The sequence below is a fragment of the Schistocerca piceifrons genome, unplaced genomic scaffold (assembly GCF_021461385.2).
Source record: "Schistocerca piceifrons isolate TAMUIC-IGC-003096 unplaced genomic scaffold, iqSchPice1.1 HiC_scaffold_181, whole genome shotgun sequence".
NCBI lineage: Eukaryota > Metazoa > Arthropoda > Insecta > Orthoptera > Acrididae > Schistocerca > Schistocerca piceifrons.
Window position 1 is genome coordinate 5001 of NW_025727690.1, and position 5000 is coordinate 10000.

The window sequence follows — 5000 nt, forward strand, 5'->3', positions numbered from 1 at the left end:
ACCAGATTACCCGTACACACGGCGCTGATTAGTAATCAATGCAGAGCCATCAAACTACAGCAAATATACACAACTGTCCGTATACATGCTGAAAGAGTCTGCCCACAATGGGAACCACACGTCAGCCAGACACTCTGATCACGCACCACTCTCTGCTTCTAACAGGCGCACATACAATATGTAAGCACCAGCATGGAACAACATCCAGTGCATCTTCTCCGCCACATTACACAATCCACACTATCACAACCAGACCAGGAGGTCCATGCGGAAAATACAATATCCCAGCCTTTCGACATCCACCATTGCGCAGACCAGGCACCAACACCCACACATGTCCTATACAACGGTGCACCCAACATCACAATAGTACCTCCTGTCACAGCGCACAAACAATGACATGAGTCAAAGACACAGGTCTCACACAAGCATAGAATTGGAGCGCCGCCTCTAATAAGCCAAAGGTGCATCCTGACGTGACAAATCTGATCATGTCACAAGCATTCACTTACTATAATCACTATCAACGAACCTGCCGCCCCCGCCCCCCCCCCCCCTACACCTTTCCTTACAACAACGTGTAACCTAACCTAACCTAACCTAACCTATGTTGTACCTTAACCTAACCTATGTTGTACCTTAACCTAACCTATGTTGTACCTTAACCTAACCTATGTTGTACCTTAACCTAACCTATGTTGTACCTTAACCTAACCTATGTTGTACCTTAACCTAACCTATGTTGTACCTTAACCTAACCTATGTTGTACCTTAACCTAACCTATGTTGTACCTTAACCTAACCTATGTTGTACCTTAACCTAACCTATGTTGTACCTTAACCTAACCCATGTTGTACCTTAACCTAACCCATGTTGTACCTTAACCTAACCCATGTTGTACCTTAACCTAACCCATGTTGTACCTTAACCTAACCCATGTTGTACCTTAACCTAACCCATGTTGTACCTTAACCTAACCCATGTTGTACCTTAACCTAACCCATGTTGTACCTTAACCTAACCCATGTTGTACCTTAACCTAACCCATGTTGTACCTTAACCTAACCCATGTTGTGCCTTAACCTAACCCATGTTGTGCCTTAACCTAACCCATGTTGTGCCTTAACCTAACCCATGTTGTGCCTTAACCTAACCCATGTTGTGCCTTAACCTAACCCATGTTGTGCCTTAACCTAACCCATGTTGTGCCTTAACCTAACCCACGTTGTGCCTTAACCTAACCCACGTTGTGCCTTAACCTAACCCACGTTGTGCCTTAACCTAACCCACGTTGTGCCTTAACCTAACCCATGTTGTGCCTTAACCTAACCCATGTTGTGCCTTAACCTAACCCATGTTGTGCCTTAACCTAACCCATGTTGTGCCTTAACCTAACCCATGTTGTGCCTTAACCTAACCCATGTTGTGCCTTAACCTAACCCACGTTGTGCCTTAACCTAACCCACGTTGTGCCTTAACCTAACCCACGTTGTGCCTTAACCTAACCCACGTTGTGCCTTAACCTAACCCATGTTGTGCCTTAACCTAACCCATGTTGTGCCTTAACCTAACCCATGTTGTGCCTTAACCTAACCCATGTTGTGCCTTAACCTAACCCACGTTGTGCCTTAACCTAACCCACGTTGTGCCTTAACCTAACCCACGTTGTGCCTTAACCTAACCCACGTTGTGCCTTAACCTAACCCACGTTGTGCCTTAACCTAACCCACGTTGTCCCCTAAAGTAACCCACGTTGTCCCCTAACGTAACCCACGTTGTCCCCTAACGTAACCCATGTTGTCGCCTAAACCTGCTCTGTAATTGTTATACGACTCGTTCAATTAGTGTAGTGTTGCCCACCCGCAACCCTCGCAATATAGTTCGCTACTCGCACTGCCCGCTCCCCTGTGTATCGCTTCATGTTAAACACCTTGCAAGTCTTGCTGACTTTCCACATGCTCCTGCTGTACACTGTAATGTGGATGGCAGCAGGACGTACATGCCGCCCCTCCCCACGTCCCCACCTTGCCCCCCTGCCTTCGCAAGCTGGTTGGTGAGAAGTTTGCATGTTCAATGCCCTTCGCATGCGACGTACTCAGGCTACGTTGTGGTGCGGCCTGTGTCAACCGTCCGCTAATGTCGTACGCGTAAACCACAATCTGTACTGCACATTCGTCCTTATGTACCGAATGATACATCGTGGCACATGTGTGACCGTACAACGACTGCGCCCAAAAACGGCGGACCATACAGTGCAAATATTGTGCACGCAGCTACGTGTCGTCTCCCTATGAGAGCTGGATTGCAGTGTGGTACGCCATAGAGACGTGTGGGAGGAACGGACGCCGTGGATGGCGATCAGCATGAGCTGTCTGTTGATGTATTCGGACCTAGTCGTCTCTCCTCACACACCGTGATGGCATGGTGCACCGCGTTCCATATCTGCGACATGCTACAGAGGCCGGTTGACAGTCGTTCGAGCAATGGACATCGCATACGTACGGGGGCCACCTTCCACGTATTGTCTAGGCGTGCACATTTTGTTGCGTGTATGTGGGCAGACGTAGTGTGGCGTGACACCTGACACAGGCATGCAATAATCGTTGAAGTTGCAAATGGCGATGGACGCCTGCGTTTTCTGGTGAAGTTACGCAAATGAACAAATGGTAACCTGTTGTGGTGCGGTTGTTCTCGCTAGGGGTGAATCGGTGATGGCGACGATAGGTTGAGGTACGAACCGGTTGTTCCAGCGATACCCACCATGCCGACGAAACTGAACGGCATCTGGGTGTGAAGCGATACGCGGCGGTGGCTGGGTGGGACCGTCCCCGGCCGGTGAGGGGGCGCCTCCCGGCGTGCTGGCCGCGCGGTGCGTGGGCGCACGCGCTACAGCCGGCTGGTGGGGGCGGCCAGTGGCAGGCGCGCCGGCCGACGGACGCGGCAGGCGTCGCAGCTGCGCGCCGGCGCACCCTGCGCGCGGCGCCGTGCGGCCAAAGTAGGTCCTCGCGGGCCCGGTGCGAAGCGCGGTGGACATCTTCAGTGTGCTGGTCCGATTGAGGACTGTGTGCGTTGAGGATGCGCCGCCGCCCGGCGCTCGGCGCCGCGACGCCGTCTGCTGCTCGGTCGCCCCAGCGGTTCTCGCTGGTGGTTTGTATCGCAGCTGTGCGGATGTGTTGGCGCGTGCGCTGTGCTGGGAGAGTTCGCTTCGGCACCCAAGTGGGGCTTTTGTCCTTCTGTGGCGCTGGCGTTGGAGCTGCCGGTCACCGTAGGTGGCGCGTGTTGTCTCCCGCCGGCAATGCCACGACAGCACGCTCCCGGGCCTCTGTCGGCAGCGGCAAGCTCAGTTGGGAGCACGGGTGGTCGCACCGAAAGCGTCTACTCGCCTAACTCCGGGCGATTGCGCCTCTCTCGAACCCGACCAAGTACTTGGGACGGCGCTGCGCGCCGCCGGGACCTGAGAGGGTTTCGAGGTGTATTGTGCAGGGGAGCTCAGCCTCCTCCTGTTTGCAGAATGATTGAGCGGACGCTTGCGTGTTCGCGCGGGCCCCCGGGACACACTCCCGGGCGGCCGGCTGCTCAGCTCTAGTTGACGCAGCTCCCTGGTTGATCCTGCCAGTAGTCATATGCTTGTCTCAAAGATTAAGCCATGCATGTCTCAGTACAAGCCGCATTAAGGTGAAACCGCGAATGGCTCATTAAATCAGTTATGGTTCCTTAGATCGTACCCACGTTACTTGGATAACTGTGGTAATTCTAGAGCTAATACATGCAAACAGAGTCCCGACCAGAGATGGAAGGGACGCTTTTATTAGATCAAAACCAATCGGTCGGCTCGTCCGGTCCGTTTGCCTTGGTGACTCTGAATAACTTTGGGCTGATCGCACGGTCCTCGTACCGGCGACGCATCTTTCAAATGTCTGCCTTATCAACTGTCGATGGTAGGTTCTGCGCCTACCATGGTTGTAACGGGTAACGGGGAATCAGGGTTCTATTCCGGAGAGGGAGCCTGAGAAACGGCTACCACATCCAAGGAAGGCAGCAGGCGCGCAAATTACCCACTCCCGGCACGGGGAGGTAGTGACGAAAAATAACGATACGGGACTCATCCGAGGCCCCGTAATCGGAATGAGTACACTTTAAATCCTTTAACGAGTATCTATTGGAGGGCAAGTCTGGTGCCAGCAGCCGCGGTAATTCCAGCTCCAATAGCGTATATTAAAGTTGTTGCGGTTAAAAAGCTCGTAGTTGGATTTGTGTCCCACGCTGTTGGTTCACCGCCCGTCGGTGTTTAACTGGCATGTATCGTGGGACGTCCTGCCGGTGGGGCGAGCCGAAGGCGTGCGACCGCCTCGTGCGTGCTCGTGCGTCCCGAGGCGGACCCCGTTGAAATCCTACCAGGGTGCTCTTTATTGAGTGTCTCGGTGGGCCGGCACGTTTACTTTGAACAAATTAGAGTGCTTAAAGCAGGCAAGCCCGCCTGAATACTGTGTGCATGGAATAATGGAATAGGACCTCGGTTCTATTTTGTTGGTTTTCGGAACCCGAGGTAATGATTAATAGGGACAGGCGGGGGCATTCGTATTGCGACGTTAGAGGTGAAATTCTTGGATCGTCGCAAGACGAACAGAAGCGAAAGCATTTGCCAAGTATGTTTTCATTAATCAAGAACGAAAGTTAGAGGTTCGAAGGCGATCAGATACCGCCCTAGTTCTAACCATAAACGATGCCAGCCAGCGATCCGCCGCAGTTCCTCCGATGACTCGGCGGGCAGCCTCCGGGAAACCAAAGCTTTTGGGTTCCGGGGGAAGTATGGTTGCAAAGCTGAAACTTAAAGGAATTGACGGAAGGGCACCACCAGGAGTGGAGCCTGCGGCTTAATTTGACTCAACACGGGAAACCTCACCAGGCCCGGACACCGGAAGGATTGACAGATTGATAGCTCTTTCTTGATTCGGTGGGTGGTGGTGCATGGCCGTTCTTAGTTGGTGGAGCGATTTGT

The 5000-nt window shown here is 52.8% G+C and overlaps 1 non-coding gene across 1 annotated transcript in view; it reads left to right on the forward strand.

Moving 5' to 3' along the window:
• The first annotated feature begins 3597 nt into the window (after positions 1 to 3597).
• LOC124740731 overlaps positions 3598 to 5000 on the forward strand; it is a 1909-nt gene continuing 506 nt past the window's right edge. Inside the window, exon 1 of the ribosomal RNA XR_007009887.1 lies at positions 3598 to 5000. This exon is cut by the window's right edge and continues 506 nt beyond it. This is a non-coding gene — a ribosomal RNA (small subunit ribosomal RNA).